At 38.6% G+C, this 27,850-nt stretch overlaps 2 long non-coding RNA genes across 3 annotated transcripts in view; one reads left to right on the top strand and one right to left on the bottom strand.

The window, feature by feature from the left end:
* LOC139473568 (uncharacterized) overlaps positions 1–27,850 on the top strand; it is a 481,685-nt gene that overhangs the window by 443,130 nt on the left and 10,705 nt on the right. The gene's annotated exons all lie outside the window — the stretch shown is intronic.
* Positions 9,691–11,367, bottom strand: LOC139460714 (uncharacterized). The gene is made up of 3 exons (XR_011652826.1): positions 11,284–11,367; positions 10,671–10,718; positions 9,691–9,790 (listed from the first exon to the last, which is right to left on the bottom strand). It is a non-coding gene; the product is annotated as an uncharacterized lncRNA (long non-coding RNA).

The raw sequence follows: 27,850 nt of genomic DNA, 5'->3' as shown, positions 1-27,850 counted from the left end.
CATGGGAGCTTTCAGTTGAGATTTATTTCATTTACCCAACAGATGCATTACCTATTGGGTAGAGGAGGAAATATTAGTTACCGCGGTAATGCGCCTGTCAAATCACCTGTTTCAATCAGAGGGGGTTTAATGTGATTTAATAACCTCTGATTGACCAATCAGAATCGAGTACTTTCCAAATACATGGTAGACTTTATTATTATATTGTGGTAAATGCAACAGTTTTTTTATTGAAGGTTTGATAGATTGCTGTTTTGGGTTGCATAGTACACTGTATTATCGGGGTAGTTACTTAATATAGATCGTAATGGGCTAATGGCCAGAGACCGTCAACTGAAAAGGCGTACGCTTTCGGTTCTATAGTCATATGAAAAATGTATTTTGTTATTTGTTGACAATTTAATGCACGTCATCACATTCGGATAGATCGATGCTGACTTAGGATCATTGAACACATGCTATTATCGACTCTTCAATCAACTCTTTTTCCCATTGAGAATCTTACATCAATCTTACATATCGACTCTGGGTGATCAACTCTGTATTAAGATAGATTACATCTATCCCGAGCCTTTTTCTAATATTAATATTCAGCCCTGATAAGGAATTAAATTTATGGGACTAGGGGAGATGACACTAACTACAGTCATAAGAAGACCTATTATTTGCATGTTGGCAATGAAAATTGTTGTGATTTTGTGTCAATACTTGTAATACATCTGAGTAATAATGCTTATACAAACACATGTGCCAATATCATGATGATAATGTTCTGGGCACTGAAAAATCAGGTTTTATTCACAAACTATTAATGTAATTGATTAAATCCTTGCAATGTTTTTTTTCTTCTGAAAAGTGACCTCACTTAAATGCATTCTGTATGATGTGAATAGACTTGATCATTACAACCCAATTTAGCATTTATTTAGCATATTCAGTTGAAGTGAGTGAGTGAGTGAATATTTATAGTCACATCGGCATTATTTCAGCCATATCGTGACTAAATCAAGTTAGACTGAAATAATACATAATACATACGGTTTGATTATAAAACCTGTCGTCAAAGGACAGTAAAATAACTAGATTATCACAGATGTATAATTATTTCAAACCTAGTATTGAACCATAAAAAACTTATGACGATAAATAACAGTACATTACAAAAACGGGCTGGGGGTCGCCAGCAACTAAAGGTAGGCCACCATACTAGGGACCGTGGAGACTTTCAATTCTTCTGCTACCTGCACGGTTCCCCAGCAGGATTTACGCCATCCCTTAGCCGCTGGCGAATATCATCAGGTTTAGCCAAAATTAAAACAAACAAGCATACTAAGACTAAAATGATAGTAGGAATAAACTTACTTCGAATGATGTGGTCTTACATGCCCTCTCAGGGGGGACAATAATTTTACAGTACTTAAAACCCCTTTGAGGATACAGCCACTAACAATCTCCGTTACAAGTTAAACACTACTGATACAATAAAATGGTAACTATTTACACAGATTCAAAATTTATCTAACAGTTCAATTTCTTTTAAAAAGTTAATTATTAAATGAGATGAAACATTGTTAAAAAGATCCATTATTGATGTTGCTCTGAAAAATTTATCCCTTGCGATGGAAAAATCAATACAGTCAAGCAGGACATTCTCTCATCACAAGGGATAAAAAATGGAGGATCCTCACCTTTCAATATATATATTCATTAGTATATCTTGAATGGCCAATACGACATCGTCGCATAATGACCTCATCAAATCTGGACTGACAACCCAAGTAGGTATAACCGATATTTGGTTTAATTTCATGTAATTTATTGATACCTACTTCTACTTCTACATTAGATCACGGATGTAAAATCTAATCAAGGGTTTACAATCAGTGTATGGGATGAGAAGTGGTGTCACAGATTTGCTGAGTGCTGATTTTGCAGCAGCATCGGCCATTGTGTTACCTATGATTCCAACATGGCTGGGTAACCAACAAAAAACGATGTCGTATTGACCAGTAGCAAGAGCATTATACAATTCAATAATTTCGATTAAAAGTGGATGTTGATATGACATGTTATGAATAGCCTGCAGGCATCATCAGAATCAGAAAATATTATAAACTGATGATGTTTTGGCTGTTTACTGATATATTTTAGATTGGCATTGGCTTTTGTTGTGAAAATAGAACAGTTATCAGGTAATCAGGATGAGATAGTCCTTGATCCAATGACGGAGGCGCTGGCAACAGCGTCACCATCCTTGGATCCATCTGTAAACATTGATTTGTAAGTAGCATATGAGTGTCTTAATTCATTTTATTGTTGTTGATAAATCAGTTGGTTTGTTTCGGATTTCTTAAGTTTAGTTGGTGATGGGTCCACCTCTGGCTTTACTAACTGCCATGGTAGAGAAGACAAAAGCTGAGTGGGGGCTATACTTTTAAGATTTATTTTAGCAGCAGAAATATCTGATTATATTCTTATTCCAAGTGATAGGAAGAGTACGAACATATCTTCAACGAGAATTCGAACATATCACAGTCTGAGTAAACATGGACAAGCAAATTATACTTACCTTGTTCCCCTCGTCTGTCGGTTGTGGCATGGGTAAATTAGTTTCTTTACATAAACCAGAATGCAGATGTCAACGCAATTTGTAAAGTACAGAAATTCTAATAATTGTGATAATATACAAAACTGCTGGAATATATATGCATTGTATGTCTGTTTCGGCGGATTATCTAGTGCGATTATTCTCATGCACTTACATTTTCTATCAAATAATCATGCATATGTCACAACAGCACTTTTGTTCTGCCTGTCGTTTGTAGCAGGTTGTACATTAAACCTCGAAATCGTCATATCTTCAAATTTTAGGATCACTTAAATGAAAAGATGCTGTCATTTAACGGGAATAAGATATCATTACTGATATAATACACGTATATATATGGTATTTCCAGTTGTTTGGAAAACACAGTCATATATATGTACTATATATTCAATCAAGGTAATTGGATCTCTTAAACCCCTGCATACAATTAAATCCTGATCTGATCATGAACATGAGCGGTTAGTGCCTCGGTATTGAAGTGGTGCATTCCTCAATTCCCAGCCATTTTGCATGTACCATTATTCTCACCTGAGGCGGCAAGAGTCTTTGGTGATGATAATTGTATGACTATGTGTTATAATTGAATGGTAAATACATGCATTGTCAGCGTATCTGCCATATCCAAGTTCGGGGTGGTGAGGCATTTATTTTGATTTTTTAAAATTATTTACGAGGGGTAATTACTAACAAATAAGACTTACACATGTCAAATAAATAGCAGTTTGTTTGTTGGAGAATGTATTCGTTTAGCATTTTTATAACTATTCCTACAACCTGTCACCCCTACAATGGAATTGGCATATTCCATTTCCAAGAAATAACTCTCGCTGATTTCCAAACAGTGCACAACAGGTTGGGATAACATTAAAACATATATCCTTGGACTAAGTTGGGAGGGTTATTTGTCAACTTCTTTTTGAACGCTTATTTTGAATTATTCAAGGCTATGGGTATTTTATATTGAACTTTAGTAATATTTATTACATATGTAACTACCTTTGAACAATTTTCGGAATGTTCAAACATAGCGGACCTTTGTGCCCTGTGTAGAGCACCGTTTTTAAAGCGTTGTTGTCGTCATGGTAGAATGGAGTTACCTCTAAAGCGCTCGGTTCCAAATTAAAATAAGAGGTATCTACTCTACAGTGGGACTACATCAAATTTCAAAACACAGTAAGTTATCTCCAAATTAAAAATTGAACTGTTGTTAAATTTCATTATGTGTATTTAACCGTCACTCAATCCTGCAACATTTTGTGAAATAATGTGTGTACTTTTTTGTTAAAAATAAATTGGTTCAACGAAGAAATCGATCAATCGGAAGGGGTGCTAATTGAGATTGTTCTTTAGCCAATAAATTAGCATATATCGCCGTGGGCGCTTATTAGAGCGGGGCGCTTATTTCGACGAATACGGTATTTGAAACTTCTAGTTCTGGAGATGTACGCTTTGTGAAATATCAAAGTGCATTCCTCCTGTTCACCATAATGCTGAAACAATAGATGCAGATTCTACCTCGATAGCTCATTGCGACTGATGCACACTGGTGTCGTGTGGACGTACGAGGGGCGTTCAATACGTTTTGCAACTTAGGCATTTGTGTTTACACAAACAATGTCGACTTGTGGCAGGTGTGACACTAGTCATAACATCAGGTTGACACGTGTCATAACAAGTTACAGACACAACAATAAGTTAAATGTGATGCTTCATTCACCTAAGGGTGGTCACATTCATGGATTCTCTCAAACATGAACAGCACGCTGTAATGAAGTTCCTTCCCAAGGAGGGATGCAAAGCAAAAGAAATCCTTGATCGTATGTGTAAAGTGATGGGTAAGGATGCTCCTGACTATTCCGAAGTTTGCCGTTGGTCTCTACAGTTTAAAAGGGGTAGGGAGTCCATAGACGATGACCCAAGGTCAGGCAGGCCTTCAGATGACACCCAACCGTAAACCATTGCTGCTATAGAAAGAATTTGTTTTGTCTGACCGACGAGTGAAAGTATCTGAACTTTCCTAGGGAATTCCAAATATCAGCTGGAACTGTTGGAACCATTATTCGTGAGCATCTTGGTATGTCCAAGGTATCTGCAAGATGAGTACCTAGAAACCTCAGAGCTCAAGATCACTATCAGAGAACTGAAAAATGTCGAGGCTTCCTGGATCTCTATACTGCTGATGAAGCCGGATTTCTTTCTCGTCTAGTGACAGGTGATGAAACATGGATCCACCACTTGGACCCAGAAACTAAATTGGAATCCATGCAATGGAGGCACCCCATCGGTTAGCAAGGTAATGGCCACCATATTTTGGGATGCAAGAGGCATATTACGGATTGATTACATGCCACCCAAAACTTCAACCAATGGACGGTATTATGCAAATGTAATGACAGAATTACGAAAATCTATTCGCCAGAAACGCCATGGGATGTTAATACGTGATATTCTACTTTTACATGACAACGCTCCGGTTCACAAGTTGAGAATTGCACAGGCCGCCAAATGTGAATGTGGATTCGAACAGTTAAATCACCCACCCTACAGCCCAGACTCAGCCCCCAGTGACAATTTCCTGTTCCGGCAAATGAAATCTGCCCTACATGGAAGACGTTTCCAGGATGACGAGGACATAAAGGCTGCCACAGAGGCGTGGTTAGAGGGACAATCTGCGGATTTCTATAAAAGTGATATTAAAAGCTTGAAGGACAAATGGAATAAGTGTATTAAAGTGAATAGAGATTATATTGAAAAATAACAGATATGATATATATGCAAAAGATATTCTGCGACTTGGTCTTATATTCTAGTTGCAAAACCTCGTATATGTAGTGTATCGCAATGTATAACAAACTCTCTTCCGCTTTTCTATTTTATTGTTGTATATGCACAGTGAGTGATTTTGTTGCGATGTGTTGTAATGTGTTCGCTTAACAAAGTTATTGCCTCAATTATGCATGCAAAGGTTATCATTTTAACAAAGAAATGTCTCCAGGTGTGTCAACACCATCTCCGCGCTCGTTGCTTTCACCCAAGCGAAAATATCAAACGTCTAAGACCTGCATCACTTCGCACTTCTTTTCATATCAAGTTCACACGCCGTTATATAGAGAGATTCAAAGAATTAAATACTTTACTTCTGTGTCTCGCATTAAATGCACACACACACACACACACACACACACACACACACACACACAAACACACAAACACACAAACACTCACACACACACAACACACACACACACGCACACACACACACGCGCGCACACACACACACACACACACACACACACACACACACACTCACACTAATAAGTAGAAACAAGATTGTTCTATCTTACTATGTTACTATCATTCCATGTTTCCCGAGTCCACATATCACAGTCAGTCAAGTTAAAAAAGTCCTGATACGCACTCGTTTTACTTAAATTACTTTCAAAGATCAAAGTGCGTTGCATTGTTCTAAAAGTTTAAAGACTTTCTTCTCCAATAACTTTGGTTGATTTTTCCCATTCTCATGTATAAAATGGGCGATCCTGTCTGTTGTCATATGGCCTAATCTCGTAAGCACTTCTGTTCGTTGAGTATCTCCTCGTGTAGCTATATTTGATGCATTTCGTCCGCCTCTAAGAGGCACGTTTTATTCGACTGGACTTCTCTGTACATGTTAACACCCCAAACACCTCATCCATAAAATAGCAATGGTTCCACAAGAGATGTATACTCCATGTGACATGCCTTCAGTGCGACAGTACTTGGTGTATAACGCTGATAGGGCTCTCCATAACTCTCTATATAACTGAAAAGGGTCTTTAAGACAAACGCATTCACTCACTAATATGTGTAATTAATAATTATTCTACAACCAACCACATAGCCAAATCTTTTCCTTGAGGAATAAAAAATCCTCTACAAAGTGTTTAATTTCTACTTTCGTCACTTTAAACAAGTTGTGTTATAAAAAGAACGCTAAAAATCTGACAACGTCTCTCAGAACTTCAAGGTGCTTCAGTGAAAAGCGATAGGGCTATATAGCTGTTATCAAAATGCCTTAACGGTACGTGATTAACATCTGCTTTTGCACAACTGCAAGGTTGATCTACGTTATAACAATTAAAGTTAACGTCCACTCACTCATTCAATGATCATATAAATGTATATACAAGACACTGTAGGCGGGGGACAATATTTTATGAGAACATTCAAACACAACCATAGAAAGTAATGTGCATGCCTTTTTATTCAGGTTTCAAGAAAACGAATTCAACACCTTGACTTGGTATCCTGTGAAAAAAAGAAAACATGCATGAGGTGATAAGTCCTACTCTTCACACAAGATAGCGGATAGTGCATAATCCAATCAGTCACATCCCTAGTACCCCCTTGTCCCATGTCATAACCATGCACTTATTCAGAGAGCAGTCATATGACTTTCTAAAACTTTAGATGTTTTCAATCACTTGAAACAGAAACAGACACTTCTTAACTACCATTCCCTAAATGCTCCCAAACTCTTAACATGCAACGTACTTCCAATCCGAACACATAATTTCTAAATAGTGATCTTATTTAAGACAACTTCGTGAGCTGAATTGTTGGATGGGCATTAACGCCGTGATATAACTGGAATACTGTTAAAAGCGGCGTTAAACACAACTCACTCACTCACTCATTGATGGGCATTACTTGGAAGTTGCCGGATGACAAAGTAGACACAATTTATGGATTACAACTTCTTTAAAACTGTAAAGGCGACGTTTCGGTACAAATCCTTATACCGTTGTCAAGCAAGATTGAATGAAGAACATTGTACAGAATATATCAAGTGGTGGAAGGTTAACAGAAGACAACCTCCATGATGTCAAGAAAAGAAAACTATCAGAAGCTGTCCACATTCGCCACCTCAAGCCATCAATCAACAGAGATCAAGGCTGTTTCATCACATGAACTCATTAAGCAATAATCACCACACCTATGCAACTTATCCTGTTCATTTGGCTTCATTTCCCATTGGCTTCCACCTATGTGTTCTCTGTCCATCATGTTGAGAGAGTGTTATCCTCCAGTTGCCATTGCTTACTCATGTTATCCCGCCCATGTATGCAATTGTTGTTACCGTTATCCTCTTCTGTTAATCCTCCACCTACTATATACATGTATATTCTGTACAATGTTCCTCATTCAGTCGCAATATAACTGACACAGTATTCGAAACAGAGGTGAAAGAAAACTTACTTACTCGGGTTTCCATTGAAGAACATGCCTTTCCTAGCTCCCCTTCTTTGCGACTTCCACTTCGTTGCAGTATTTTATGTGACTAACTGCCAACTGTGAAAGGGTCAAAGAAAAATATTAATCTAAAATATACCCAAGTTCGGATGATATAAAAACGATAAACTTGTTTCTTTTGATTGTTGTTTAACGTCACCATCCGCAATATGGCAGCTGTAATTCTTGTCTGATTGTTTAGGGTGCTGTTAGCACACTGGTTATTTTTAGATTAATTAACTAGTGAAATATAAATAACAATTAGATCTGCATTACCAAATAGTATGGATCATCGGTTTAGCTTAACTGCCAAACAAGGCATTTTACTCGGAAAAGACGCTAACAGACATGAGACCAGTACACAACTTTGACGTGAACCTACCATTTGCAGAACAGTTTCCATTGCTGTCTCGGTGTTTGTCTTGTCCTGAAAAGGACAAGAACGGGCCTGTAATGAAAATCTAATTTCTATCTATTATAACCTACGACCATATTATAGGCCTAAAATTAAAATGTCTGTCCTGTTTGAATAACTTTCTTTGTTGCCTATTTGAACGTCACACTCAGTAAGATATACCGATCACTTAAAGAGAGCAGGTCTGATGAGTTCTACATCCTATTGCTAGAATCCCATCTGATAGGTACCTGTGGAAGGAGTTTTGGAAATTATTTGCGTATTTATTGTTGAGCGACACACCCATCGATGTTCCAGGTACTGGGGCCATAGTACTATATTGATAAATGATGTACTGAGGTAAGCATACCAAATTCACACGAGAACGAATTCTTCAATGTTCACTATAGACCTGTGTAAGACTATCTCAAGTCAATCTTAAAGCAAATGTGATGCAGGTGATTACCATTGTGTTCTGGAACCCATCATCATTGTTTACTGCTCCAAGACCAAGGATTATAATCGGGTCACATTAACTCACAAATACAATTTTCAAAGCACGTTGTGTAGACCAAACCGTCCAGTTCAATGAGGTCTTACTGCAACGCAGTCCAGAAAGTATCAACGTGTTGACAGACATGCTAAAGGCTTGGGCTGTGTACTCACGTATTCTACAAAAAAAAAGATACAACAATAACATATATATGTATATTAGACATCTTCTACATACAAACACTACGATCATTGCTGAGTCTTTATTGCTTGTCACAAGAGAGTTCATCCACTATTTATGAAAGTCTAAACTATATGTTTGACTTTGATATCAATGTTCTAGTAAATCTTTTCGTCAGTTTAAGATAGTATTCAGATATAAAAATGTAAAAAATCGAATCTGGACCAAACAATTCAGTGAATGATTTTGTAAGCAACGATCCATTGGTTTTACGATAACGATCAACCAAGTTTACGAGTCTGACCAACCGATCCATTTCGCCGGTTCGTGCGACCAGCATATGTTGCTGTGACTATTCTAACCTCGAATTGGTGCCTATATCACTTAATACAGTATACACAGTGCATTTATATACACCTGGGAAAAGAGTAGGCACAGCTTTGTTCATATTTCCAAATAAAACAGTATTTTTTTAAATTGTATCCTTTATACATTTTAGAACAAAACACATTTTCTTTTGTTTACAAGGTTACAAGCTCATACTGAAATACAGAAACCAAAATCGATTCTCTGATGACATGTCATTTAACGACCCTTTCCTTACTGTGTGTCTTTGTATCCTATGATATGATCCCAATATCAACATTTGCACCCATCCGGAGTGACATACTTTCTCCTACCAACTGCACATGTAGATACATCCAAAAAATATATGTTCAGGATATATGAAAAGGAGGGATGGTACTTAATTCAATTTGTTTCCAGGTGTAAAATATATTATTGTATAATCCTTACTTCCGAGTGCGTTCACTGCATCCGTCAGTGTCTTTTCTGCATTGGAATACTGCAATAGAGTAGGGAGATCTTCGTTGTTAAAATCATTTGTCTATTGTGACTACTGTACAATGCTGATTGTACATAGACTGCTTTTTTCATCGAAAATATCAAACGCCAATAGGCTGGGAACTTTCAAAAACCCTTCGATATATTACTTAGAAAATAATGCAAACGCCTTTACGTTATCTCCAAGTGATGGTGTTTAGGCGTACTGCAATAGGGATACTGCAAAAGAGAGGGGTCGTTGGAATCATTGGTGTATCGACGCTAAAAACCCAAAACTGCTTTTGACATCGACAATTTCAAAAGCCATAGGATGGGAAGTTTTAATAATCATGCGATGTAATTCTGAATCAAAACTTATTTTGCGTCTGATATAACAATTAAAACATTGTAAAACTTGTTCAAATTGTTTTTAACGCCACACTCAAATATAGCCATATTCTAGCTATATGACTCACAATCAACTAAGTCGCCAAACCTAGTCAATTGAGTCGTCTCGTACCGACATGTATATGAAGCTAGGGACTTATTCTAACCCGGAATCCCCTCAGGGGTTCAAATGTAAACACAGTCTGTTTTAAGTTAAGAGTCGAATACGGTTGCACCATTTTGGTTACTTTACATACTGGTATATGGGCTTCATACATTGTAACACATGTAGGGAATCGAACCCGGGTCTTCGGCTTGACGAACGAACGCTTTAACCACTAGGCTACCCGACCGCCCCAATCGAGCAATGAGTGTACATAACGTATACACACAATGTGCATGTGTAAAGACGAAAGAGTCATACGGCTATTTTCTGATAGACAAACATAAAATATACAGCCTTAAAACTAATCAGAACTAAAAGATACTTGCAAAATAATGTTTCATGTACTTACGCCCATGTCATTAACCGATTTGCAAAAGTTGTCCAAAGGCAACGCAAACTGAAAAATATTGCATGAATCTTATCAACGTGAAACTACTACAATGCTCACACATATACATTTTAATCGGAAACACACATACCAGGTTTCATCAAACTCGGTCCGTGAGTGACTGATATCAGGTGTGTTTTTTAATACGATAATGAACGACGAGTCGTCTATTGGTTATGTTTAGAATTGTCTTAATATTCTCACGAACACAAAACCAGTTTACGGCCACTATGTGTACATATTCTCCCATTACACATTGCCATATCTCGCGCTCTATTTGATTTGATCGTTCGCTCATTGCGTTTATCTGCCTTGTCCAGCTACCTCTAAGGGGAACAATTCACTACCCTCTAAAAAATAGCGTCGTCCAATTAACGACGTCATCGAGTTGCGAACGTATGAGCGAAGCTCTAGGAATGACGTCATGTCAGAACAAAGGTTGATCGTGAAAGAAACCACGTCTCCTCCTTTATTGTTCTTTACGATTTGTGGCGTTGCTATCTTTTATTAAGAACATAAAACATTAAAATATATACTAATATGCGATGACAGTCAGTTGCATTTTGCTACAAACCATTGTTGTTTTTCCAGTGAGAAAGGCGAACGCCACAGCCATATATAAAGCACTGAAATTCATTGTTTACGGTCTTGATTTTGGTGACTGAAAATAAACATTCACATTATCCAGTTTTACGCAATATGATAAGTGCAGTTCATTATTACATAAGTTTAAAAACATAACATGTTATTCACTACATTCTAATGACAAGAATTTAATATTATGCAAGCAGCAGTGTTTCAGCTGGACTGTTAAACTCTTTCAATTACTTTATACAACAGGCGATCCAATACTATACGAATAGTAAAAATGCACAATATTGTATATGTGCCAATGAAGTGTTTTACTTACCTGAATTTCACCGAGTGTAAGATGAATGAGAATTACAGATACGCACTTTCTCTAGTACATTCATTGATTACATCTATTACCTACAAACCTGCTCATGCAACCATCCCTTGTACTAAACAGTGCTGTATAAGTATGAACATATTTTCAAAGAGCATTCGAACACAGTCTTACAACAATTTCGCACTCGCGCTATAGACATGTTCCGACGGGATTGACATTCTACACTTTCAGGAAGTTCGAGGTACGACATATATCGTAATATTAAGTCTCTACCTTGAACCAGAGTAGTATCTTTCAAATTTAAGATTCAAACACTCTCCGCAATACATTTATACGCTTTAGGCTTGCTCTGAATGACTTAAAAATGAATAGAGGAAGATATCTAAATATTGAAAAGTCACTCAGAATTTGCCCCGTCAGTAACCTTGGTGCTGAAGACGAATTTCATTTTATGTTTATTTGTCCTGTATATAACAAAATAAGAATGGAATATCTACCCGTCTGGTCCTTTTCGTGTATATCTGCTAATAACTTTGAATGTCTGCTGTCAAGCAAAAGGTATCACGTTCAATTGCAAGTATCTTTATACATTTATCATGCCTTTGTGTTACGTCAGTTGTTGTTGTCTTGATACCCCGTACACTACAATATTTGTTAATATAACTGTATGTCTATGTAACTCACTTGTATATGGGCCAATGGCTTTTCATACAATAAACCATTGATTGATTGAGTAAACATGGACAATCAAATTATACTTACCTCGTTCTCCTCGTCTGTCGTCATTGTGGCATGTGCAATTTGTTTTCTTTATATACTAGTATACTGCAAATGCAGATGCCCACGCAATTTCAAAAGTATAGAAATTCTATATATTTTAATAAAATGCAATGCTACTGTTGTAGCATATGTGTTATATTAGCATCCATCTGTCACAACAACGCCATGTGTTTACCTGTTATGTCTGATTTTAGTGGTATGGTACACAAAGAACCTTGAAACTGTCATATCTTGAATGTTTATGATCACTTTAATTAAATGATGCTGTCGTTAATATAATATATGTATGCTAGTATATAGATTCAGCTATGTTTGAACAACAAATGTACATTATGATGGTTAGCAGAAATAATTACATCAGTCGACTCCTCCTCGTCTCTTCTATCATACTGTGAAGCGTTTGACAAATATGTGAAACGTTTGATCCACAAGAACTTTAAACACCATTTCACACAGTCGAATTGAAATAATGTCTCAAGAAGGAAGACACTGCATTGGTACAAGTTATTCCCGACATGGGAGCTTTCAGTTGAGATTTATTTCATTTACCCAACAGATGCATTACCCATTGGGTAGAGGAGGAAATATTAGTTACCGCGGTTATGCGCCTGTCAAATCACCTGTTTCAATCAGAGGGGGTTTAATGTGATTTAATAACCTCTGATTGACCAATCAGAATCGAGTACTTTCCAAATACATGGTAGACTTTATTATTATATTGTGGTAAATGCAACAGTTTTTTTATTGAAGGTTTGATAGATTGCTGTTTTGGGTTGCATAGTACACTGTATTATCGGGGTAGTTACTTAATATAGATCGTAATGGGCTAATGGCCAGAGACCGTCAACTGAAAAGGCGTACGCTTTCGGTTCTATAGTCATACGAAAAATGTATTTTGTTATTTGTTGACAGTTTAAAGCACGTCATCACATTCGGATAGATCGATGCTGACTTACACTACTGCCTAAAAGTTCATTCCCCTAACCTGCATGTGACACGGGTGCTCAACGGGTTGCACAGGGGGTGAGCACCCGTTGGACACGGGTGTGCAACGGGTGTGCAGCGCGTGTGCAACCCGTTGCACACGCGTGTGCAACGCGTGTAACACGGGACCGGGTTCCAGTTGAAGTTGACAAAATTATCAAATGAATACTGAGATAAAACAAAACAGTGAGATGTGAAATTTGAGTTAATGAGCGGCCATTGAGCTGTGTTCACCAGACCGTAAATACAAGGTTGGCCCCTCTTAATTAGTGTTCGGTTGTTAGACTTTTAGGGCATGAACCATTCCACTAGGGTCCCGTCTAGCCATTGTGGCTAGCCGACAGTAGAACAGTAGTGAATTTAGATGCGAGTTTATTGCTAGGGGAATACGACACGATTGTCGCGGGTTGGTAAATGTTCGCCATTAATAAAATGATTGTTTGTGGATTGCGAACATATTCATTTGCCCACACGAGTAATTCCATTTGATTGCAAATATAACGTTTATGCATTAGACAGTACAATTATGATACCACTACTTATGTCTCATTATTTCACGTAGGAATATGTCCCATTTCCCCACACCCCACTTTCTGTTTTGTATTTTGAAAGAATAAATAAAAGAAGGTTTTGTGTGGGACACTTTTATACTAATTATAAGAGGATGTTGTAAATGAATATGAACAGCCATGCTTTCTGACTGTTGATAGAATTTGAGATCTTCACAATCACCGGGTGTGACCATGTAGACAGAATCTCGTTAGGGTTTGTGATTTTTACATTTGCCCAATGACCATAGTGAGTATTGCTGGGGATACCAAACGTAACAGTTTATTATTAGAGGTTGTGAGTACCTATACCACGTAGATAGGATATCTTTAGGATTTTAATCCTTCTTTGAGAGGCATTTAGAAGTTGGAGTACTACGTTAGGATAAGATTTATGGGTGACTTTAATCCTTTCTTTCCCTGTGGGTAATCCTTTCACGTTGATTGGAGGAAGTCACTCAACCAGGTCATGACAGGTCGTGAGTTTACTCACTAACTACTGTGAGCGTTTTTGGCATAACATCTTTTCTTGTATAAACATAGAAACGATGCTCACTCACTCACTGTTAATCTTCTGCAGTTTGCTGGCAAAGTGGGGATAAACCTCAGTGTCAAAGACGATCAAACTTAGTTCGAATCCTTGTTTATATGTGACATCTCCCAAACGGGGACATTTTCATGAACTTGGCAAGTGATGATGAATTTTAATATTAATATTATTATAGTTTATGAAATTGTTAATAAAACTTTAATAAAATTGTGCTTCACTCTCACGAAAAAATATATTGTCTGTGAGTAAATTTATATGTCACGTTTCATCGGCATTTTTCAGTGATATTGGGACTACATGAAACATGGCTGGTTTTACATTTCTGATACAGGTGCTTGACTGACTGAGTAGTTCATGATCAATTAGATATGTTTAAATCAGTCACGTTTGCAACAATAGATGAATAAGTTGATACATTTGGACCGCAGTTACCGATTAACAACTTAAGACATAGAGACAGGGAGGAGATATATAAACAAACCTATGGTCCTGTTGAGACAGTTGACAGTTAAGAACGTTGGATTAAATGAGAGTAACTAATTTGAACATTCCCCAGTAATATCATAAAATACATCATAACTCATAACAGTCCGAGAAACAGCTTCCAGTATTGAAGGGACAATCGCTTTTGACAGTTTAAAAATAAACTCACCTTAAGGTGCTTGGCAAGTCAAAACTGACCTCCCTGAATATGTTTTTTAGGTTTGACAGCAACTATGCTTGTGGATTTCAGAGATAGACATGATTTGTTAGCTAGATGTTATTACAATAAGCGAAAATGTCTTAAAAGTCCACAGTTTGTTTAATAGTACAAAAAGTGTGTTATAGATCTATCAACGTTTTCTTTTATTGAACATAATATTTGCACTATATTGCTGTTACCTGTAAATAATCTAGGTAACAGAATCTCTTGGTCCAAATTGGTCGATAGTGTACTTTTTAATATGTCCTCTGGGGCATTCTTTCTCAACTATGGATAGCCTGAAAATGAATACATTTTAAGACTAATTAACGAACATACCTAGTAGTAATTATAATATAAGGACACTAATTATGTGCTGACACACTGGTTGTAGATTCGCTCAAACAAATAAAACGCTCAACAAACCAACATTTTGAATATCAGTTTCAACTGAGATGGCCGGGGTTGATACCACGCGTACGGCAAGCGAATCCCATAAGAGTGAAAAACGATTCTTAACATGTTTGAATTAAGACAGTGTTCAAAATATTATTGAGTTGTTTGTATTTACCTTTTTCTTTCCATACTAAAATCTCCCGTGTTCTTTTAACACCTTCCCCTAGAGTGACAATGCTCAGTGCTGACATGGTTTGCAAAACATGGTCTGAGAGTTCACTGCCTTTATCAAGCCATTCCAATAAGATTACTGTTTTAGTCTGCTCTGATGTCAGGTCAAAGTGACGCGGTCCTGGCAAACAGGTGTTACGTTTCTTACAGATACAACAAACACAGCTACAACCTCTTCTTTAATTGCTTTTCAGTTGTCCTTTGAACACGCATTGTAATTCCATATAAATGATTGATTTTCTTACTTACTTATATTGGAGATTTAACGTGCGCTTTCCGACTGCAAGCGTATGTCGCACACGGGCCCGGCCAGGCCATTTAATGTGTTTCCAAAAAGGGGAAAAGTGAGTTTGTGCAACCCAGGAGGGGGCTTTAGGGGTTACTTATATAGTAATTTTGAAATTTTGAGATTTGGAAAGAATGCCAAGAGTGGGTGGGGGACGAACTAAGGGAGCTGTGTGTGTTGGGTGGTTATCTAATAAAGTAGTTTTGGTTTTAATATTTTATTTGGGGTTTAAATGCGACTAATTAGTCCTGTTTTTATTAGGTATATGCCTAAGGCTTTGAATTTTTCTAATTTATTTTGTGGATTTAGGATTGATTCTAGTGTAAGTCCGGTTTTAAGATTTAGGGTGGTCTGTAGTGTTGTTCGGTGTGTTTGGTAGTGTGTGCAGTGAATGAGTACGTGTTCTGGTGTTTCTTGTTGTTTGCAATGTGGGCAGTTTCCTGTTGTGTGTAGTTTAGCTATTTTACGGTGATTATTTAGTTTGGTGTGGCCTGTTTGATTGATTGAAGAGAAACTCTCTTTTATAGTATCAATGACCTAACAGTATTGCTACTTATATAATCTAAATCGAACACAAAAAAACAAGGACCCACACACATCTACGCATGCACCATGGCAAACACATGAGACAGTACAGTTGAACCTACACACTTTCAGGTCATGGAAATAATTTTTTTATCTCCCACATGGCGCTGTGAATGTTGTTTTGGTGATGCGTCAACATAGTTCATACATATTCTGTCACAAAAAAATCCACTAAAACATATGAATCTTACACGAGATGCCAAAAATGTTATGAATAGTATAAATTGGAAAAGGTTTACTGAACGCATTCTTCCATCAGTAATCATCATTATCACCTATCTTTAGCCAACGATTCCACAGAGATGCCCAACCATATCGCATTGTAACTGATGAAAACGTGTCTAGTACGTGGATCTACGTCCACAACCGTAGCCGCCAAAGTCCTGTATCATGGTCTTATGCTTGAACTTCTGTACCCGTCTTTGGACAGTCATCCATAGTTGGGAGTGATAGCCAGAGATGTAGTTCTGCTCTAAGTGTTCAAGAGGTCGGCTTCTGCCTTAGCGATTTCGGCTGACCTGTCCCTCTTTGGGACTGTGTGTGAGTAGGGTACACATATCTAATGCGAGTTTTCTATTTTTGTACTGATATGACCTCATTTTTATCTTTGGCTGCTCTGTTTATATTCGTTCGAGTAGCTGTCTAGCTATTTAGTTTGGCCTTCACTATTGCATCTCTTGGCTTTAGGAGATATATGACAGACAGAGGATCTAACTGCAATTTTTGGTCCTTACATACAAGTGAGCAAGGGATTCAGGTTTATTGCTAAATGGACGTACCTTGTTATGGTGCCTTTTGAGACCCGAGTCCGAGCCGTGAGAAGCCTATTTCAACTTTCCTTTCATTTGAGTATGGGTGTGAGCCAAATGTTGCATGTCTATATGTATATATATACTGAACTGGTGCCATTTGATATTAAGGAAGTTAATAAGTTTTAGAAATGTTTATTTTCGAATTTCCATTGCAGCTATTTTGAAATGGGCTAAAATAAATGTTGGGTCACTTACCTGGTTTGCGACCATAACGTGTTAAAATGGGCGGAGGATATAGATGACTTCGTGACTGTACGCTTGTTTAGTCATTGTTTCCTAACAGCTCAAGATATTGCCAAAGAGCTGAAGCACAAAAATATTACTCGGGGACAACCTCACAGAGTCAATTGATATGCCCAAAAGCATAACGAGATCAAACTAAAATGGGATACCCCAAAGTGGCTAAGCAATGTCAGATGTGCGGTACATCTAGACAAAAAGATTAATGACGACGAGCTTTATCAAATTGTCTGTCAAGCCCAAAAGAAAGTCACTCAACCTACAATCCTGTCGGCATTCAGGATCAAATCATTGGGCACAAACAACACACGAGTAGTAATACTCACATTACTGGGTCAGTCAGTCCCCGGCAACCTTAATCTAGGTGGTAAGGACATAGAAACCATGCCATACAGGTAAAGGCCAACCCGATGTACAAACTGTATGCTCTATGGACATACAAAAACATCATGTAACCAGCCACCCAAGTGCAAAAACTGCTCCCGAGTTTCTTGCATAGAAAACTGCAACACATGGTGTACAAACTGCAGGAAAGAGGGTCATTCATCCTTGGCGCCGAAATGTCCTAAACGCTTGCTCATCAGCAAACGTATAAATAAAATACCTACTGAGCAATCTGAATCCAAATCTATTCAACCCACTGAGGTCGAAAAAACCCAAGCGACTATGGATCACTCTACTGAGCAAACAATGGAATCTGTGAGCACTGAGCAAACAATCAAATCTGTGAGCACTGATCCGCCTGCTCACAGGCACAAAGCCACTGCAAAACGCAAGGGGAAAAAGACCCAAGCTCCCCAATCAAACCCCATGCCTTCTAATCCTCAAACTGAGGAACACAGCAAACGAATCAGTCAGGCAAAGAAAACACCAGCTCATGGTAAACAACATTCGTCACCACTCGCCCCTTTCCGTAACCTGAAAGAAGACTCGTCCCCCTATCGCTGAATGTTATGTGCGAAAATACGACAAACCAATCAGAATGCACGTATGATTTCAAGTTCTTTGTCAAAGAATCCCTCAGAAATAATTTTTGATTTTACATATGTCTTGCATCTAAAAATATACCCAAGATACAGTTAAATGTGTTCAATCATACTGTATAATTCCGCATGCCCCGATGTGCTTTAAATTGCATCTGAAATATATGTAATATATGGGGAAATGTATGTGAACCATTTTGCAACGAATTGACTATTGTTTTAGGTATGCCCGTTTGCGCTAAGACAGAACCCGGTCGCAAATATGGCCATGAGAGGGGCACGAGTCGCTATTCGGCTTGTCCCGGAATAACACGAGTTGGACACGAATGGGTAAACAAAAGGCTCAGAACACAAACAAAGTTGTAAAGTGTATTGCATTGATCCAAATTACAAGCAGAAAAATGAGTGCCAAAGCCACCTGCATCCTCAAACTGGCTTCCAAAATAATGAAATACAAAGGAACAAAGAAACAGTTCCCAAAATAGGGTATGGCCCATAAACAAAGAAATCTTACCAAAGAACTGATAAAGGCAGCCAAAAGAACCCACTGGCAAACTTTTACATCAACCTTGAAGATGGGCAAACAAAATTCAAAAATTCTATGGAAAAAACTTAAAGCAATAAAAGGCAATGCCAAATCTTTCAACATGCCCAATTTTCCCTTACTTAAAACAGACAAAGAAAGGCTAATGCCATGGCTGCCCATCTCTCGGCCGTCAGCAGCTCCGCCAACCACTCCAAACACATACAAGACACTATAAACACCCAACCTGCATTTCAAACCAGATCACCACTCTCACATCTTGCTATAAATAAACTCATCAACATCCATTAAAAAGTAAAAACACAGCCACAGCCACCGGACTAGACAACATAAGTTATAAAACTCTCAATCATGTCCCCATCAAAATTCAAAAACTAATACTTCAACTATATAATCAAATTTGGACTTCTGGCCTCCCCAAAACATGGAAAAATGCATTAGTGGTGCCAATTCTAAAACCAGGGAAATCCCCAAATGACCCTGATTCTTATCGACCCATCTCCCTCACATCTCACCTATGTAAAATCATTGAAACAGTAATAAACAACAGACTAAAGCATAAAATACAAAACAATAGCCTTATAAAAGAGGACCAGAGCGGCTTTACAGCAAACAGACAGACCCTAGATCACATTTTAAATTTAGAACATGATGTTAGGACAGCCCAAGCACAAAAACAATATACTGTGGCCATTTTTATAGATTTTTCAAAAGCGTTCGATATGGTTTGGCAATAAGGCCTAATTCAAAAACTACTAGATAAAGCCATTGATGGAAGAAATCTAAATTTCATTCACTCTTTCTTAAATAACAGAAACATAACAGTAAAGTCAAACAACTCCCTATAAGACCCTCACATTCTTGAAAACGGCACCCCCCAGGGAAGTATCTTGTCCCCCACCCTATTTAATCTAATGATTGATGACATATTCCCATCTACCCCCAAAAATACTACTACAACAAAATTCGCTGATGATATATCATTTTGGTCGTCATCAACATCCATAAAACAAATTGAAACAAGAATCAAACCAACTCTTTTGAAACTAGAAAACTGGGCTTCCCAATGGGGGTTCAAAATTAACACCAAAAAAAACATCGGCATTGTTTTCAAAAAACCCTTTATGACAAATCTAACACCCAAACTCACACTTCATAAAGAAAATATTAAATTTCAAAAAGAAGCAAAATTCCTAGGAGTCACATTTGACCAACACCTTACATGGGCTCCCCACATCAATAACGTGGTCAACTCCTGCCAAAAAGATATCAGTCTAATGAGAGCCATCAGCGGCTCTCACTGGGGAGCTGACAACCAAACACTATTAAACATATACAAAACTCTTATCAGGGCAAAAATGGATTATGCCGCTCCGGTTCTCCACTCTTTAACAGATAAACTGGAAAAAAAAGCTCAATTCAGTACAATATAAAGTCTCAAGATAGCCCTGGGGACTAGAAATGGCACCTCCCTTAATACCCTACAAATCATCACGGGCATTACATCAATACAACTCAAACGCCACCAATCTATACTTAGTTACTGGGCTGGGGCACAACATAACCCTATCCACAAAGAAATAACTCCATAAATACAAAAACTCAAGACCAGCTACCCTAAAAAAGTTCAAAAACAAGACAAACATAGCACCCCTTCATAACACATCTGCAAAATCTCATTAGAACATACAACCTAGAACATATAACTCACTCGCCCCCAGACAACTCATACATTCTTGACACCCAACCCCCCCCCCCCCCCCCCCCCCCCCCCCCCGAAACAGACACATCCCTAACCAAAATATTCAGCAAGCAAAAACAAACTCACAAACATAGAAAAAGGAACAATATCTCTCAACTATATCCATGACAACTGGCCGGAACATCTACACACATCTACACACATCTACACAGATGCATCCTATAACTATAATAACAAAAAAATCAGGGCTGGGTGTCCATACAACACAACCTACACCAAGCACAAAGAAATACCAATATGCAAACTACACACATACAAACACAGCAGAGCTTTTAGCCATTCTCCAAGCTTACAACCATGCAGAAACAACAAACCATAACAAAATCATCATTATCTCTGATTCATTAAACTCAATAAAACAAATTGAAGACAAATTCTCCAAATCCAGACCCGACTTAATAAAACAAATAATAAACACCCATAATAAAATTCAAAACAGCACATAAAACAATAACATTAGTATGGATACCCAGCCATACAGGCATACCAGGAAACGAAATCGCAGATCAAACAGCAAAAATAGCTACAACTGACCAAATACCCACTCTAACAATTTCATACAAGCAAAGCCGAGATAAAAAACACTAATAAAACACAATATAATACAACAAAACTTCAACAATAACATCCAAAAATGTAAGTCTCAATGGATCAAAACACTGTTCATCAAACCAACAACAAAATGCAAAAACTATACAAACTCCATCCTAGCATGACAAAATTATAAACAGAATACAAAGCAACCAAACTAATTTAAATGCAACACTATTCAAGCAAAACAGACATACAAGCCCAAACTGCATTCACTGCAATACCATAGAAGACATAAAACACATATTCACCACCTGCATGCAAATATAAAACAACAACAGTTAACACTATACAACTCTCTACCACCCAGATACAAAAAACAATATTACAATGCTATTTAAACCGCCACTTTTTCCTCCAGGAGGGAACGGAAGGCCTGTCAACTTTGAGACACAGCACAAGTCACACATTTGACCTCATAGGAGCAATTACACTCTTTATGTAAACAAATCACAATCACTTGTCTGATACGAATACTGTATTGCCATAGTCAGCTACATGATGCCAAGAGTTTCATTACTGTGTTATGCTTTACAAATATTTTGATTTTCCCCAAAGAAATTATATTGCGGTTTTTTGAAAGAATATCAATGATAATATATATACAAAGAGAAAAATAACAAAGTCAGTTCGCCACCACTTGTGTCCCATATATGGCTCATTTATCCTATTTGGGTATTTTGTTCGCACAAGTGACAACACACATTCCGGCATTATTTGTCTGTGATGGAAGACAACATGCTCCCCATCTCCCAGTCTCATCTTCTTTTGAACATATTCTGGTATTTTCCACCCGTTACAGTTGTCAATTATTTTCCAGAATTTATACTAGAGAGCCCTTCTGATGGTGCAGTTATTAGGGCTTGGAGGGAGCGCATGTCCCATCCATCTGGCTGTTCCATTGTTGGTGGCTACACAGGGTTTGATAAAACAGTAGGGGCATGTGCCCTCCTCCATTCGATTGTCACCCTCGGGATCTGGCTGATTTGCAATGTACTGTTCCCCGGGAATAGTGGGAGTCCACTTGAATTTGTATACCTTACGTTTTGTAAATACATTTTTTGTTATTGTATATATAGTGAATGTAACTATTCTATAAACGGACATGGTTTACAAGGAGCATTATTTCGTGATTAATGTATATAAGTCATTTGATTAGTATATGCACTTTGACTGGATATATTCTTATTATGCAGTAACTGTTTCATTATTATCAAATTTGTAGCCCACAGACCTGTTGTCCTGCGATGTTCCGTAGCAGCCATATGTACAATATGCACCAATAACACATATTCACCACTAATGAACTGCGATATAATAGATTATATGGTCTCTGATTGTACACAAGTTGTTTGTAGTCAGCTTCTAAATGTATTTGTATGATTTTGTAATATTTGGCTCTGACTTGACCTGACAAGAGATCATGCCACTATAGCCATCATATATATATATAAATATATATAAATACATAGACATAATTTAGAAGAGAGATCTGCTTTGTTATATTTCAAGTGTTTTAATATGTTATGCTGCCTTGGACCTGAGAATTGTCCGCAGTCCCCAGCTGAGAGGCAGAGGGCCACACGACCCCTTATCCATAATTGTATGTGGCAGAGGAATGTAATGTTTAGAACATAAAGTGGGAAGCCGATTTGGGTGCTGAAAGGCTGTAACTGGCGGTTTAAACCCGGTAACCCACCAGCCACCTACCTACAAATAGCCACCAATAGTCTACTCCGACGTCCGCGCCACAAACCCACATATCCATCCATCAAAATAATATAGCCGTTTAACCAGCCACCCACCCATAGCCAACAACAACAAGCCCACTGTCAATCACGTCGACACACAGCCTTGCCCCCACCACCCACCCCCCCGCGCTAGGCCCCTGTTTTTAACTTAGGTTACCTACCCATATCCACCTTATAATTTATTTTAATTTTTTTTTTTTATTTTCATTATTAATAGTTACACATCAGCTTAACTGATTACTCCTGTCACTCTACCTATCTTCGTTATTACACCCCAATAAAGCTTGATTAATATAGGACTTTTTCATCCCTCTTCGGCTCTCTACGGCCACTAAAACCTCAACCTCTCTTCTCATTACTTTATCCCCTCTTACTTACAGTTTTTTGGGCTAGACGTTTATTATTATTCCCACTATTGTATAGCTTATAAAAACAGTCTGCCCCGAGTGCGAAATAGCCAGAGGTTGAAGCGCTCGTAAAATCTCCAAAATACCTATCTTTACTACAGTGGAACGCAAATGGCCTTAAGAGCCACGGCTTTGAACTGACTGCACTCGTCAAAAAACAGGTGATGAAGCCTCATGTCATTCTAATACAGGAGACTAAACTCAGTGAAAAAGCCAAATTGACACTACCTGGGTACACCCAATATAGAAAAGACAGAAAAAGACTTGTGCCTGGCAACAAGGGAGGAGGACTAATCACCCTTGTCCACGACAGCTGTACCTCCAAAAATACCGAAGCAAACGTAGGAAATCTTGAAACGCAAGTAATCTCCCTAAAACTGGCAAATGGCAACGAATTACGCATAGCTAACATATATCACAGGGTTACCCATGAAACGAACATGGAAGAGTTAACAAGACTAGCTCAAATAGTAGGCAAAAATGGGATAATCCTTGGTGACTTTAATGCCCACAGCCCTCTCTGGGAAGACAGGAATGATTCATGCAAATACGGCAAAATGGTAGAGAAATGGGTTGAGGACGACAATCTCATAACTCTGAACAACGGCAGTCACACACGTTATGACCAAGTCCACAACACGTGGAGTTCAATTGATCTCACAATTGCCACCAAAAACCTCGCCTCACATTGCCAATGACAAGTCCATGACGACACTTGGGGAAGCGATCACCTTCCTATACTCACCTACATAGGTAGCCCACCACAATTAGAGGAACAGCCCAATCCTCAGCCCCTATGCAAAGGCTGACTTGCCTAAATTCAGGAAGGAATGTATATCATTCAAGTCCTCAGAAATTGCCTCGGATGATCCTGATCTTTTTTGCCAAAATCTCACCTCAGCAATTATTGCCGCAGCTGAAAAATAAATTCCAAAAAAAAGACCACAAAACTGGCAAAACGCCGGAACAGGGAAATAGCAAAAGCTAGGAGAGTGAGAAAGAAAGCCCTAAATAGGTCAAAAAGGGATAAATCAGCCTTCTTCCAAGTCCGAGCAGCCAGGACAAAAGTAAGACAACTCATAGACGATTCTAAAAAAGAGTCATGGCAGACATTCTGCAAATCCCTTAATGAGAAAACAAATGCTAAAACAGTCTGGAGCAAAATACACGCAATCAGGGGTAAGCGTAAACCCACAAAAAATCTCAAGTTAGCCAACGCCCATACAGTCAAAGAAAAGGCCAACATTCTAGCTGAGCACTTCTCATCTGTCAGCAGCAACACAAATTGCAGCGAAGAATTCAAACAGGAAAAAATGCTTATGCCTAAGATCTCAAAACGGCCGCAAAGCAAGCATCTGGTATACAATATACCATTTACTGTGACAGAGTTTGATGATGCGATACAACATAGAAAAGGCACAGCACCTGCTCTTGACACAACCAGCTACGAGATATTGAAAAACCTACCTGATCAAACCAAAGGCTTACTCACTGAGTTGTATAACACGATATGGTCCAAATGAGAAGTCCCAAAAGCATGGAAACATGCTGCGGTTATCCCGCTGCTAAAGCAAGGGAAAGACGAAGCCCTACCAAACTCTTATCAACCGATCTCACTCACCTCAAACATGTGCAAAGCCATGGAAGCCATGGAAGCCATGGTTACAAAAAGGCTCAAGGCTTCATCACCTTGAAATTGGCAACCACATAAAACCTGACCAAAGTGGCTTCAGGAAGGGACACTCGTGTCTAGATCATATTCTAAGACTGGAAAATGAAACAAAAAAAGTTCAATTAAACAGACAATACCTAGCCGCAGTATTTCTGGACTTCAGCAAAGCCTTCGACATGGTATGACATGACGGACTCCTCTCAAAACTAGCACAAAATGGAGTAGAAGGGAATATGGCAAACTTCATAGACAGCTTCCTGCAAGACAGGTCGCTATCAGTTAAAATAGGGAACAATCGATCGGATCCTATGGCACTGGACAATGGCACACCACAAGGCAGCATTATAAGCCCAACCCTGTTTAATATCATGATCAATGATCTTTTTGACCATGTCAACTCTCCTACCCAAACGTCTAAGTTCGCTGATGACGGAGCAATATGGGTAAAGCACAGAGATATTTCACAAATCAGAAAAAACTCCAGTCAGCCCTGGAAGGAGTAGATCAATGGTGCAATAAATGGGGATTCACCCTTTCAAGTGAAAAAACTGTTGGAGTTCTATTCAAACGCCGGGGGAAAGATGCTATGATACCCTGTGTCTCCATAAAAGGCAAACCTATCAAATTCGAAAAATCTGCAATATTTCTTGGGGTGATCCTTGATCAACACCTCACTTGGTGCAAGCATATAGAATATGTCGAAAACAGATGTCAAAAAGACCTGAACGTATTACGGGCAATTTCAGGCACATCTTGGGGCACATCGAGGGACACTCAGCTGGACCTCTACAAAGCTCTTATCAGATCAAAAATTGACTACGGTTGTGAGGCTTTTCATGCAGCCACAAATACTGTCCTGAGAAAATACAATACAAAGCCCTAATGCTGGCCACAGACGTAGCAACAGGCACCTCACTAGAAGCACTACAAGTAGAAACGGGAGAACTCCCATTGAAACTAAGAAGAGAGCAGGCAATATTATCGTTCTGGGGACGAACATCAAATCCTTCGGTTAAAAAGATATGGCAAGACAAAAACACTCGAGATGAAGCCCTAGCTCGAAAAAATCTCTCCCTAAAGCCATCTGGGATATTAGTACGTGAACTCATTCGAAGTCACAATTGCGATGACATTCAGCCTCCAGAAAGTCACTACAAAGGGTTACACCCTCCCTGGACTTTAAAAACTCCCAAAGTTTACACTGCTTTAACATCAGAAGTCACTAAAAGAGAAAACCCAACCCTACTACGATCAGTAGCTATCACTAAAATTCAAACTACCCGGGACAGCTGGGCCCATATATACACTGATGGATCCAAGAATCCTATCAACAACAGTGTTGGTTACGGGATCCATATCCACAGCTCCAAACCCCAAGCACATTCAGTTCGCTTGCCTGATGGTCAGTCAGTATTCACGGCTGAATTGGAGGCAATTCATCATGCACTCAAACTCATACCGGAACTCCGGGAAGCAAAGGCAGTCGTCCTATCAGACTCGCTAAGTGCACTTCAGGCCATCAGTGGCAGAAACTCAAACTCCAGGCCAAACACAGTCAACAATATTCTATACGAATATACAAAACTATCGGACCAAGGGCAACAGGTGGAGCTGTGTTGGATCCCCTCTCACATAGATATTCATGGAAATGAAAAAGCAGACTCACTGGCGAAGCTAGCTCTAGACAAAGCAGATATACAGCCTATTCCCTTTAGTAAACTAGAGATAAAAAGCAAAATCAAAGCCTCCATAGCAGAAAGATGGCAAGCCGAATGGGACGCAAGTAAGATCGGCAGATGGCTATACAAAATTCAACCCAAGGTCCAACAAAAGCCAAACTCATACTCAAACAAGTATTTGTCACAGAAGTGACGAAATGTCCCCCGCCTGTATATACACCATAGTACCAAATATGAAGACAATCCAGCGATTAGTTCTTGAGATATCATGGCAACACCGTTTTCCAACTCCAAAAGCAGATTTACCTGCTGTGACCTTGAAAATGGGGTCAAGGTCATCAAAACCGACCGGTGTCTGCGGAGTCTGTATATACACCCTAGTACCAAATATGAAGACAATCCAGAGATTAGTTCTTGAGATATCGCGGCAACACCGTCTTCCAACTCCAAAAGCAGATTTGCCTGCTGTGACCTTGAAAATGGGGTCAAGGTCACCAAAACCGACTGGTGTCTGCGGAGTCTGTATATACACCATAGTTCCAAATATGAAGACAATCCAGAGATTAGTTCTTGAGATATCGCGGCAACACCGTTTTCCAACTCCATAAGCAGATTTGCCTGCTGTGACCTTGAAAATGGGGTCAAGGTCACCAAAACCGACTGGTGTCTGCGGAGTCTGTATATACACCATAGTTCCAAATATGAAGACAATCCAGTGTTTAGTTCTTGAGATATCGCGGCAACAAAC

Source organism: Haliotis cracherodii, unplaced genomic scaffold (genome assembly GCF_022045235.1).
Source record: "Haliotis cracherodii isolate W230 unplaced genomic scaffold, xgHalCrac1.p SCAF_1, whole genome shotgun sequence".
Classification (NCBI taxonomy): Eukaryota; Metazoa; Mollusca; class Gastropoda; order Lepetellida; family Haliotidae; genus Haliotis; species Haliotis cracherodii.
Note: the sequence above shows the minus strand (reverse complement) of the source record. Positions and strands in the feature narration are given on the sequence as shown.